The sequence below is a fragment of the Psittacula echo genome (assembly GCF_963264785.1).
Source record: "Psittacula echo genome assembly, chromosome: 1".
NCBI lineage: Eukaryota > Metazoa > Chordata > Aves > Psittaciformes > Psittacidae > Psittacula > Psittacula echo.
Window position 1 is genome coordinate 126,862,072 of NC_137735.1, and position 14,058 is coordinate 126,876,129.

Here is a 14,058-nt window from a genome sequence, read left to right on the forward strand (position 1 = left end):
GTTGCTTTGCCGCATGGCTTTTCTTTATAAAATAAATAACAAGGCACTTTACTCAGTTTGAAATTCTAGATCTACTCAGATGCACTCTAGAAAGTTCCTTAATAGAGAATATACAATGATAAAGCCCAGCTTTAAAGGATTAAGATATCAGCTACTGAACTGAGTTCTTCAGAAATAACAAAACCCTATCACTGCCTCCAGATCCCAGAGAAAGAAGTAGGAGTCTGGCATTTTCCTAAACACTGAAATACTCAAATTGTTAAAAGCACAATTTCTACATTCAGCAGAATTCTGCTACAGCAAGTTGCACATATAGCCCAACTTACATCATGTACGTGCAGTCTGAAAGCTGGATCAGGTAAGTGAAGAAATGAACCCATAAAATAAAATCATACTAAGCACATTTCTCGCAGAGGCAAAAAAGGCAATATTGACAAAAAAATATTCTCTATTAAATAAGTCATATAAATTATTATAATTTAATTCACTTCAACTGAAAACTCAAGGAGGGGTGCCAAGACAATGAGGCAAAGCAGACATAGGGAACAAGAAGTTTCAGCCTGAAAAAAAATGTTGCAATTTACATAAGCAACAGAAAACAGGGGATTTCAACAGGGAATTGCCAGCCTGCTGTCAAAGTACTGGTACTGTCAACACTCTTTACTGTACTCCCCCACTACTAGAATGCACCGAAACAGGACAGTTTGACTAGATGTGTTCCATTATATATGTATGGGCATGCGGCAGAGGAAAGATCCTCAAGAGATATAAAAGCACTCCTATGAAGAGAACTGAGCAGATTAAGTGATAATCATACAGGCAGTAAACCAGGTTTGGAATTCCAGCATCTTAATTCAAAGAAACAACAGACAGGACAGATGTGTTAAAAAAATGCGAAGAAATTAAGTCTGATTTTTGATGAAAAGCTTAGAAAAGTTTAAGGGGGGAAAAAGACAACCAACAAAAAAAAAAAATCTTTTAAACAGGCTTTCATTCTTCATTTGTATTCAATAGTTATCACATATTCACACGACACATTTTTAATAGCAATTAGAACAGGAAGTTAAACTAAGTAAGATTAAGTAGGTCAGACTTCAGCCTCCAAATCAAGAGACCTGCTATGCTAAAATACTTCTTTACCAAGTGTTACATCTTCAACATGACATATTTTGCCAACTTCAACGTTGATACCACTCCTAGCCAATCAACACAAATGACAGACAACTCAGATGATGAATGCATGGACTGATAGAGCTTAACCTGGAAAATGAACTACGTCCTAATCTAGTCCAAACCAGCAAATTATTCTCATTAAGGTCCCACTTGCGAAGGAGAGATGATTGCTCCCAGTATTACAGAAATGATATAAGGGTTTCAACTAATAAGGAGCATCTCCAGAAGCTTTTGTGTTGATGAGTCTCCTAAGTAGTTACAAAAACAAGAGAATCCTTGGCAGAGTAACTTGCAAACTTTATTTTACACCAAAATAAGGTGGTAACCATTGCTGTGAATTATGCCCATTGCAACTAGTACGTTAATAGCTGATACTCCTCCCAAGAAAAAGTCCTTAAAGGCTCTGCAAGCCAACTCCCTGCTGCCACTTACTGAAAGCAAGAAACACCATTTGCTCATGTAGATGACAGGTATGTATTTGATTGCAAACATCTACTAACAGTCTGCTTTCTGGTACTTTACAACAGACAACCATGTGTTACTCCACAAATTCATCTTTCTCCCCCTCTGCTCTGTTGAGACCCCACCCGGAGTACTGCATCCAGCTCTGGAGTCCTCTGTACAGGAAAGACATGGACTTGTTGAAGAAGGTCCAGCAGAGGGACATGAAAATGATCAGAGAGATAGAAACACCTCTCCTGCGAGGAAAGGCTGAGAGAGTTGGGGTTGTTGAGCCTGAAGAAGACTGGTGAGATCATATTGTGGCCCTTCAGTTCTTAAAGGGGCCTATAAGAAAGATGAGGAGAGTCTTTTTAGCAGGGCCTGTTGCGACAGGATGAGGGCTGATGGTTTTAAACTAAAAGAGGGGAGATTCAGGATGGAAGGGAAGAAAAAGTTCTTTACAATGAGGGTGATAAAATACTAGCATAGGTTGTCCAGACAGGTGATAGATGCCCCATCACTGGAGACATTCAAGGCCAGGCTGGATGTGCTTCTGAGCAACCTGATCTAGTTGAACATGTTCCTGCTCATTGAAGTGGGGTTGGACTAGAATACCTTTGAAGGTCCCTTCCAACCCAAACTAATCTGTGATTCTATGATCTGCAGGCTTCACTATGTTCCCTTTTTTAAAATCACCCATATATTCAGTCACACACCACCACAGTGTGACATTATACTTACAAAAATAAATGTATATACTTAAGACTCCTAAATGGTAAGACACAGTTAAAATAAAATAGCCTTAAATAAAAGCGGCACACTAAAACAGCTTCTTACCTGACCACCCAATATGAGACTCATTTTGTAAAAGGCTTTAAATTGTAATTCATATGTAAACCGCATCTCACTGCTTCAAAACTTTTGCTGAATTTCTTGCATTTGCCAAATCAGAAACTTTTACAATGAAAGCTAGTGGTAAGAAAAGAAAAAACAACATTCCCAGTGGTTTTAGGGAAGCTTTATCCCCTCCAGGGGACAAAAAAAATCGAAGGCCACCAGCAGCAAGGATACTGGCAGGGCAAAGCATGGAAGCATGCTGACCAGAATGCATGAGTCAGAAACATGAAGGTCAGCTGGGCCTCACAGGCAAGGGAAGATAGTTACAGATAGCATAGCTGAGAAGCGACTCTCGAACAGCATTAGGAGGATGGCATTGATACGCTTGTCAGTGAGCAAGTAAGGTGACCACATGCATGCTCAGTTGCTGGGGGAGAGTTTTTTCCTTTATCTTAAGAGACAGACGTGGGCCTTTATATCACATCTAAGCTAAGCTGGTAACATTTCATCTGCTTTGTGTCCTCCAGGCTTTGTAGTCATTACCTTACATGCTCTTCAAGCAGTATTTCTTAACAGTTCCTACACGCTCAATCTAGTTGAAGCCAAAAATGCCCATTGATCAGCTTTGTAGATCTGTATTTCTGTAAAATATTAAACCTTATTAAATGATCTGTGTTGCAGTAACTATGAGATAGTCGGTATCTGCTCACTGGACACTTTCTTTTTTTATTTCATTTACTATTTAAGAACCTGTGTGCTGTATATCACACAGGGAGATAAAGCTTATAAACCAAGAGGAAAGAAACAAACTCTGAAGTAATTCAAGTTTGGTTTGTGAACTCAGGATTTACATATTTTCATCACCTCAAATCTCTTCTATTGTGGGAGAAGAACAAAAGATTAAAAGTTGAAGAATAGGACTCCTTTGACTTTTTGTTTGCTTTCAGCTGAGACTCTTAGCTAGTAGGCCAGATTTCTGCTTCAGCTTAAAGAAGGGTAACCATTGTTCCAGCTGGGATGTTTCCATGTTGATTTTGAACAGGCTCCTCTTTCCAGGAATACTGCAGTTATCTTTTTTCTCCCTTTTTTTTTTTTTCATAGCAAACAATTCCACTAACTTTTTTAAGACAGCACCACTGCCTACCTATTCCTTCCTGGATACAGCCAAAATTTTCATGTTTGGTTAATCTAAAACACTGTATTTTAAATAAGTGCTGGTTTCCCAAGTATTTCCTGCAGTTAAGCACTACAGAGTCAGATGTAAATCATGATTAATGGCGCAGCAGCAGGAATTTTTTTTTGTTGTTTCTTTTTTCTTTCACTAGTCCAATGGAGTTTGTTGGCATTAAGTAAATCAGTACGAGTCCCATTTCTACTCTGGCTTTTGCCAGGCCAAAAAAAAACCAACAACCCCAAACCAAAAAGGTATTGTTTTGAAGGTTTTTGTTGTTTAGCAGTCACAAGATAGTTGACAACTAAAAAGAGTACAACTGATTTTTAAAGATTTATCTAATAGTGCATCCACACATACTGTATTTAATGTAAGCTGCTGACCATTTGTTTGAACCACCCACAAGAAAGAGGTAACAACTCTATTCTTACTTTATGTTAAATTTTAAGAAATACCAGGTTCCTTTTGGTTTGGTTCCCCCCACATCCTTCCCTCCAAGGTATTTTAAATAAAGAAATAGCTGACAACATTCTGGCCAAAAAAATTCCTTCTGCACACACAGAACATCAGACATCTTGTCTTACCTTAAAATACAACTAGAAAATTCAAAATATCAAGTATGTTTAATATATTGAATCCTTGAAGAGAAAGAAATATTTACGAGCTGCCACAACTTCCTGGCAGCATACCTGCATCTCAGTGACTCTCCTTCTCCAGACTAATGGTACATTCTGCAAAAGCAGAAATATTTCCCAAGAGCACAGACAAAGTTAAGTTCATGTATAGCTTTTTAGTGTGTCCTCCCTAAAACATACTTGAGAGTCTGCAACTCTTCAAGGCAAATGCAAAGTTAAAATTAAAGTACTTCTATCCTTCTGTTACTATTATTTTTTTTTAAATGAAAGCCTTAAGACACTTTAGGAAGCATGTTTCTCAAAATATTCCACAGCCTGGTTTTTGTAACCTTCTGACTATGCAGCCAGGCTATGTTGTGATTACAGCTATACCGGATTCAGCCATAAAGTATGACAAAACAACTTTGATGTTTTTACATTATATCTAAAGAACAAGGACACAACCAATCTTCATTCAGAAAAAAAAAAAAAACAACCTGTTACTAATTTTTTTTAAAGGTACTGAAAAAGTACCAGAATTATTTAAAATTTTAAAATGCTGAACTGCAATTCTTCATTATTTTTTTATTATTTAAGTGTTAAGTGATCCTAAAGAATTCTTAGAGTTAGAAATTATTCCACACAGGAAAACATAAATTGCAAACTCTGAGATCCCTACTATGCTATCACAAATACAACCACCAAGTAGAATTAGGAAAGCAGTAAATGGATCCACCATGCCTTTCCACTGTACTAATCTTCCTCACATCTAATTTAAACCTCTTCAATCATTCTGTTCTCCATTAAGGTTGTCAAAAAATGAATTAATTTAGCTGTGAACTCTCATTTAAGCAGGTGGGCTTCAGTCAGATTCCCATATTGTAAAACTTTGGCTCAATATATACTGCAAACTTTGTTCAAATATCAGAAACTGAAATAACCAGTCATTTTTCATTTTAAAGCAATTACTCTTTGAAGTGCCAGACATTACACCACAACATTTTAAAATAGAGCTACCTCAAATTGGCAGTCTAAGCTCAGACTGCAAGTGTTGCTTAGACCTGGCCCAACTCCCAGACATGGGATGGTCCCCTCCATCTCATACCTTCCTCACAGTTTCTCAGAAAACAGTCGCATGTTTTTAGAGCTCCAAGACAGGATGTCAATTTTTAGTGCCTCAACAGCCTGGTAAAACAAACAACAGGGCATTACTTCCCATTATTCTGTTCTCATTAAAAAACCCCAAAAGAGTATTTTCACTGAAAACGTGCTCAATCTTCAGCTAATATATGTAATCTTGCTCACAATGAAAGTGTTGTAGTTGGTGAAGTACTTAAAAATGCAAGACTTCAACTTCTGTTTTCTCTTTTCCTACAGCTGATTTCATAAGATTGAAGTTACCCTGACCAGCAGCATTACAACGCTTTTATCTAGAGTTGCAATAGCAAACCACTCAAATCAATTTTAGTCTCAACCCATTTTACCAGTATTGCAGATGGGGAAAATACATAGATTTAAATCATTACACCACAATCTGATGCCAAATTCTTTCAAGTCTTCTCAAGGTCAGCCAAGTTCTTGCTTCTCAAGTGATACAATCCCTTCTCCGCCCTCTCCCACCCTGCACAATCTTGAAGCAGGACTCAAAAAATTTTGCTTTTAAAAAGACACATTGTTCCAGCATTAATCTTGTTCAGGAAGATAGAGAAACACTAATCTCTTTACCACATTTTTGAAATCCAAATGCACACTCTGAAGGCACAGAGATGCCTTTCTCTGAGCATGAGGATGGTGAGAATATGAAGGGTGATACACTTCATCATCAACCTATATACTAGATAACTGGAGGCAGTTACACATTATATAAATTTGTAACTATTCTTAAACAAAACATAACCCACATAGTGCAGCTCTCTTTCAATGACAGGAAGTGTACCATAATTAGCCCTCTAACACTACAAGTGGCAAAAGTATTTACAAATACTGAAGTATTCTTTGCATTTGATCTCCACTTACTGACATTTAAAAAGCAAAAAAAAATGTTTTCTCAATCTCTGTGGTACCATAAGCTTTTTTTACTGCACTGTTAAATAAATGTGTTCTTTACCACTTCTGTTAACCCTTCCCTCTTTTAAAAGGGAATTTATCAAAATGCTTATTGCTACAAAAAAACACGTTCCCCGAGGGAAGTGTGCATAAACAGCCCATAGAGCAGCACTGCACACAACTCATGACTTCCAAAACTTAGGTACACAGACAAGTATGTTTTTCTAGTTCTGCACAGGATTTATCTTCAAAAAACAAGGATTTTTTTTTTCATTTTGAAGTGACAAAGAGAAGCCTTCTACACATTCATTGGACAATTCTCACATTAAGGGGCTGCACAGAAAGATAAATTCACTATAGTGTGAATCATTACTGAGCAGGATTTTTACAAGGCTTAAAGTTTCACAGCAACTAAGTCCTGCTCTTGCTCAGCTTGTTAAAACTTTAAGCCAGCTGGTTCCTTGCTCCAGCTTTGCTACATGGTTACACCACACCACAGGGATAAAACAAGGCAACAGCCATAGCCTCAATTTACTGTATCTTAACAGCCAAGAAATTGTATCTGAAGATCAAGGTACTAGGAAATAAAGAAAGGCAAGAACCCAGTTGTCCAAATTCATTTTATGATGGGGATGAATTGTATGATGGACAACACTATTAAAGAAGCATAACATGTAACTCATCACATGCAATGGTGGATTGAACCAGGGTGGCCGATACAACTGCCACCCTAAATTTTTCCAACACACCCACTCCCCAGGGGCTGCTGACAAGCTGCATAACACAGGTAGGAACCACCAGTTTACTCCTGATAGCAAATCCTATGCACATTTCAGTATAAACTACATACCCTGTCCAACCATTCCTACAGCAGGTACAACCACCTCCACGACAGGACTAAGAACACAGCCAAGGGTGGTAACCACATAAATGACCCCCCACTTTCACTCCACAGGGTGCGATTACCACATAGCACCTGCATGCGCTGTTTTCCTTTATCTGCTCAAATGCATTTTCATTGGGAAAGAACAACAAAATCCAATAAACTCAAGGATCCTAAAATATCTTAACCTTCATGCTTCTCATGTCGCATCAAGTGTTAAACCCCAGTCTTAAAATTTCAGTTGAAAAAAAAAACAAAAACCCAAACAATTAACCAACGCCTGTTAATTTATTCTTCAGGTACTACAATAAGAGTTCAATGAGAAAACAGCACTAAAGGAAAATAATCTGCAGCAAGCCAAGAAACACATACAGAGAAAATATGCATGATTTGAAGAGCTCTTTTTTCATTTTTAAATAAAGATAAATTTTCTAACCTCTACATTAAATTCATAGACACATGTTTTGGGCACCCATAAGCCCCAGTTAAGCAGATAAAACTGAGGAGCTATACATCTCTTTTAAAAGGTAAGTCCTCAAAAAAGGACTTAAAAGTTTTTATGTTTCAGGTTATTTAAGAATTAAGAAATTCTATGAAGATTTCCAGTATACTACCACTCTGTGAACTTTGAAAGTATTCTCTGCATCCTCTGTGTATTCATGTTTCTGGAATTCCTATGAAGTTTACAGTCCAATTAATTGATGAAAGACTGAAGTGAAACTGTTTAGGCTTCTTACTTTCTGGGTAGAAGGTGCATCCTTGGTTAAGTTCTACTTTCCTTCTTTTATTATTTTTTTCCTAGTTCAACGGCTTGCTTTCTTACCCCAATTCCAATAAATTTCAGAGGAAAAAGTATTTTGACTCTGCATCATTTACAGTGATCCAACAAATTTCTAAGGAAGAAAAGCTGGGGCTTAGCCTAATAAGGAGAAAGACAGGAGTCCCTATGGGAATTCAGTGACTTCTAACATTTCTTCTCTTTTTTCTCTACATTGACACTTCCTGATTTCCTCTCATAAGAGCAGAGCATGGGTGCTGTTCTCTACAAGGATTCTCCAGTTTCTTTCTGAAGACTACTCTTATAATTGGGCTTATACTTTTTAGAGTATAATTTTACAGTTTGTTACCTCCTGTCATATATGCTCATAGGGACTGACACATTCTCTGACTCAGGGTCTCTGAAACACGACTACTTCATTCTTGTTCACAAAGCAACAAATCTGTCCTCAAGGATTTAATACAAACAAAAATCCACATCTGAAAACATTCTCACAGAAGCATCCCTCTGTTCCAAGTTCTGTTCCGAAATACCTGCTTCTAAGGGAAACAAAACATACATTAGATATAGTCATCTGTGAGGGGTTTCTGTAAAATTTCTTGGTATCAAAAGTGCTAGAGATTGGAAAACAAAGACAACAGAGAGAAAGCACAACCAGAGCAGCTTTATTTTACAAGACAAACCCATTTTAATACTTCAAAAAGAACAGAGCTGTAGATTACTCTCAATAAATTAATGACTTTTCATCTGTGAATCCAGTATTTCAAAACAGGTCTGTCTGGTACTGCTTCATGAACAGTCAGATCTAATCCAAATTTAAATAAGCAGGGCGGCACTGCCACTCCTGAATCACATGTCCAGGAGTGCTCAAGCTATATCCATCCTTACTCCTCAGACCCTGGTGTCCACATCCATCTCAAGGATTTCTGGCTTTAACAAGTGACCCTACTGCCTGGTTCAGAATAAACAAATTCAAACAAGAACAGTCACCTGCCTTCCTTATTACAGCAATCACATAAGGACAGCTTTTGTCTTTCTGATACCAAGGATATCTGAACTGCAACTTCTCGAACTCCCAGTTAACCAGTCTGCATACTCCATTGCTGCACTTTAAACGTTGGCTCTCAAAACTGAGCCTTCTCCTGTGTAGGGAACTGTATTTCACAGTACAGGCTGCTCAGATCTCAGCTTCTTTTAAGCACTACATGGGAAGCGTACTTTGCCACAAAAACCATTCTCAGAAACTTTGTGAAAAGGTACGCTCTCTAATGGTAAACTACTTGCCCAACCTTGCTCTAGGAAAGCCAAAACAGTCTGAAGACTACTTTGGAAGCAAAAGCAACACACTGATAAATTATTCCGAGGAACAAGAAACTAACCTGTGCCAAGCATAACTTTTTCCCAACTAGTCTGGGATTCTGGAACAAGAGCTAGAAGCACATAGGAGCAAAGTTCAAATTCCCATTTAAATCCTCAAACTGAAGCCTAACTAAGCATAACAAACTACATAACGAATGAAAGGAAAAACTGGTCAAGATTACTTCTGGGACTTTCCACAGCGTATCATTAAATTCAAACACATATTGCCAAAATGTAAAACAGTAATCACAAATGCAAGCTATTCTTGAGGCTTACTGACTCTTCCGCTCATCTTATTTTAATGACTCTTAAGCATGTCATGACATGTTCCTGGGAACGTGTCCATGCTACTTTAACATGCCATTTGGCAAAACCCCAAAGTTAACTCATATGTTTTTAACTTCATGTCTCCTTATCACATTCACTTTTTTCTTTTCCAGTAACCTGTAGGTTCGATTACCCCCAGCCTGCAGTTGGCTGAAATTCCTTCCTAACTCATGGGAATTTAACAAATTTTGCTTCCAAAATGGCGTAATACCCCATTTAGAAATGTCACCTCCTTCCTATTCTACTTTTAGGCCATAAATATAAAGACTGGCTACATTACACAGAGCCACGGTTTGGGACTTGCAATAAAAACCAAAGCCACCAAGTTTTTACACTAGTGATTTAAAGATAAATAAAAATGGTCCTGAAATTGAACTTTCCACTTCAAAGGTAATTTTATTGAATTAAATGTAATGCCATCCTGAATTATCCTATATAATTATTAATAACATACTTTTTTGTATGAACAAAACCAAGCGGTTTGGGGGAATTTCTTTAGTCTTTTGCCATTTGAGCTGAAGGAACACTAGGGATTAAAAAAATCTCCAAGATTTATTTGCAGAACAGACTATGTTAAAATGAAAAAGAATTTATTTTATTTTTTTAAGCGGATAAATAAAATGCAATTGGTATTCACATGCCAAAATGCAGAACACACCCACTCATTGTATGGTACTACTGCTGCAAAGTTAGAATCCTGGAACCTTGACTAACTTTCATTATGATTACAGAAAACTATAAAAGAAAATAATATACTGAGGTGTAACAATTACTGCACTACACTTCAAGGCACTGAAACACCAACAGTCAACAAAATAAAAATGCCCATGCCCAACCCCTTTCTAATTTATGTTAGGGAAGTTACGTTCAAATCTAGGAGAACTATCAAGAACACTTCAATTACAAATCTTACAGACAAAAAAAAAAGCTAAATTTTTTAAAGTACATTTTAAAATAAGTATATTTGTTCAATTTTTCTGTACCACACAAATGCACATATGCATCATTCCAAGGCACTTTTTAATAAAAATCTCATGAAAGAAGGGAGCACATTAATATACTTCAAACACAGTTCCTGCAATATCTGACCGTTGAATCTATTGCCTGAATACTTTAAAGAGCAAAATTTTACATTTCAATAGCTATCCCCACTCCCTTAAAATAAGGTTCTTCTCGAAGAACCTTAAGTGCACCGAAAATAGCTACCTACCTACACACTGTACTTTTGCCCATTAATTTTTTGTCTCTGCTGAGGTAAGCAAATTTTGACCGATGACCACTTCCTGTAAATGAAGTAATTAATAAAACATTATTAGTAAAAATATAGTCATCTTTCAAGCTTCTTACAATTCTTACTGTTCCATAAACAGGAAAAAAAACGCATTTCAAAACCTTGTGCACTGAAAATTATGTAAGAATAAACTTAAAATATGAAGCTTCTCATTAGTTTTAGAGCAAAAGTAAATGCAGTAAGAAGCAATAATCACACACAAACTAAAACAAGAGTCATTAACTGTCAAAATTTCAAAACCCAAAATTAATACTGGTTTGGAGACTTAGGAAAAAGATGAACCAGCAGTAACCTCTTTCCCCCAGTAAAAGGTGCTCACAACTTGAACTAAAAGGCTACAGAGATCTAACGTATCTACAGCTCCTCTATCCAAACAGAAAGGCACAGATGCTTTGATCCTGTAAAGACAAGTTATGCTAAAAATAATCTAGAATTAGTCTCATAAGAAAACCACATAGAAATCACAAATGCCCCCCAAATTATTTTTAACTGTGGGTAATTTACTCTCTGCTAAACCCAATAAAACTTGAATACCAGAAGACTCTTCCTACTGTACAGCTTAAAGGGAACTTTGTCTTCTTACAAGACAGACAGAAATGCTTCCAAACCACCCTTGGGACAACAGGGGAACAAGCCCAAATTCATGCCCCAAGACTTTTCAAAGATGACTGGAAAAACAAAACCAGAAGCTGGAAGCACAGAATCCGTGTTTCCAAAGCCAAAGGAGAAAGAAGGAAACAAAAATCATTCCTGACAGAAATCCTGGTTCACTGAAAAAAACTAATGGGAAAACTAAACAAAAAAAAAAAACAAATGCAAAAGCAAATTTCTGACCCTTCAGGTCCTTCAGAATCAGTGTGTTCTGGCTGTAACTGGTACAGGAAATGAACAATAACATTGGTGAAAAAATACATCACCAGAGTCTTAACACAGAGTAGTAGGCTAGGACCCTAAACTAGTGAAGGAATCAGCTGTTGCACATAACTATGAAGTTGTAATTTTTTTTGACCAGAAAGCCAACAAGCACATTCACACTATTGAGAGTATGCCTAGAATAGGCACAGCACAAATGGTTGTGTTTCACGCTGTCCTTTCTCACAATACTTTCCTAAGGTTCTTTACTTCAAAGAGCAGCAAAATTTCAAAGTAGATTTGCTAAAGAATTTGTATACACTTATTCTGCAAAACTTTTTATTCAGCTTTAAACAAATCACAAATGCCCCCCAAATTATTTTTAACTGTGGGTAATTTACTTTCTGCTAATCCCAATAAAACTTGAATACCAACACAACACTCCACTGAAAATATCACCGAAGCAGACTGACTAGGGAACCTATTCAAAATGGCTACCACTAACCATGGCCTTGAGTGCCTGAAGAAAGCAACCAAGTTGCCCAGGCCCACAGCAGTTAGTGCTGTCGTCCCGAGTAACTCAAGTGTGGCTGCCAGTGCCAGGGGGGCAAAACCCCCAGTCTGCCACTGGGAGGAAGCAAAGCAGGAGATTCTGTTGTCTCTTGCACTGCTACACCACCTTAGCACACACCCAGCTTCATCACATCCTGCAAATAAACGGTAGGACAGCAGGCAAGCTGCTGTCTTCCTCCTTCCACTTACAAAGTGTTGTAAAGTCAATATAAAACCACCAATAAAGTCAGCAGAAAGTTTCAGATACCCATGGTTCTGCAAAGGGACCTGGCCTCTCAAGCCAAGTGCTTATACCAGATGATCCAAAGACACTGTCTTTGCCAGCACTATAAAGAGCAGTAGCACCGCCGAACGGGAGTGGGACTTGGCACTGCTAGGTGTAAGGATGTGTCTGACAGCTGGTTCTTCACCTGACAGAATGGAAGTAGTACCAAACACTGTGAAAACCCCACAAGTTTCTTTTCTGAGGAAGGGATTGCTGTAAGAACTACATTTGTTGTAAAAATACAAATTATATCACTGAATTCTTACAGGCATACTGATCCTTTCCGCCTGAGAAAGGACTAAATCCTTAGAGAGTTCAAATAGCAGTAGACAGTTCTGCTATAAATAGCAGAAGACTAGTTCAGAGTTTCCAAAAGTCCCAGGTAGATTCTAAAATCAGACTGCACTACTCCACACTCCATAATGCTGCCTTCTTTACTTGTCTTTAAAATGTTATGATTTCAGTTCCAGCATCTGTACACTTGACAATATGAAGTATTTCTTCTAACAGTGTAATCTTCAGACTTCATTAAGTTTTTATTTCATTAAATTCAGACTTCCTACACGAGAAACAGCTCTTTCATTCAGTCTTATAAACCTATTGGTGGGAGCAAGCACCGTATTTGACATGCAAATATAGTAAAATCATAACAGAAATTACAGAGAAAGGGTTACATTCTTTTCCTGGATATTAAAAAGCTAGTCACAGCATAAGTAACTGGTTTTAGGATATAATCACTAAGTAAGTATCAAAATTTCAACACAGAACTAGATTGTCCCTTTCCCTTGTAAGAAGGAAAAGGACTTGGGTTGCAAAGCCTCTCTAGGCAGTGCCACAGAAGTAGCTGGATTTCAGCTCCTCCGCCTAGTGTTTTTACAGCATCAACCACCTACACCAAAGCAAGAAGTTCAGTTCCAACAGAAGACATCTCATTCCATTAAAATGCGATCATTATCACACAAATTAAAACAGCACTGATGAGATTCCACAACACTCTAGCCTTGTCATCCCAGGGACAGGGATAAAGCAAGTGGGACCTTACATGAATACCAAAATATGACTTGAGAAAGTTATTGATTTCCAATTTATTTATTTCCAATTTGAAAGCAAATTCAAAATAAATGCATTTTGAAAGAGAAAATGCCAATCTTCATCATTTTATTACATATGTATATAATGTTAAATGAAGAAGACAACATGCCAATACAAATATTAGCCTATTTCATATATACGCACAAACTCTACGCTGATTAAAATCACTGTAATTCCATCTCATTACAGAGCTTTTGTTATCCACATTTTATGGGAAATGAGAATTCTTTGGCCCAAAGGCTGCACATCAAGCTGTATTCTTCTTTTCCAAATTAGATGCTAATTTGTTGATTAAAATTTTTGCAGGAAATAGGAAATTAGAATCATAGAATAGTTAGGGTTGGAAAGGACCTTAA

The 14,058-nt window shown here is 37.3% G+C and overlaps 1 protein-coding gene across 5 annotated transcripts in view; it reads right to left on the bottom strand.

Annotated features, from left to right (window-relative positions):
- CNOT2 (CCR4-NOT transcription complex subunit 2) overlaps positions 1 to 14,058 on the bottom strand; it is a 93,608-nt gene that overhangs the window by 48,521 nt on the left and 31,029 nt on the right. The window contains exon 2 of one of the 5 annotated variants that reach the window (XM_080630115.1): positions 10,840 to 10,912. The exons of 3 other annotated variants lie outside the window; for them this stretch is intronic. The gene's annotated coding sequence lies outside the window, so the exon portion shown is untranslated. Of the gene's footprint in view, positions 1 to 5,341; positions 5,412 to 10,839; positions 10,913 to 14,058 lie in introns of those variants that run through there. One more of the 5 variants, XM_080630116.1, reaches the window with a different exon arrangement.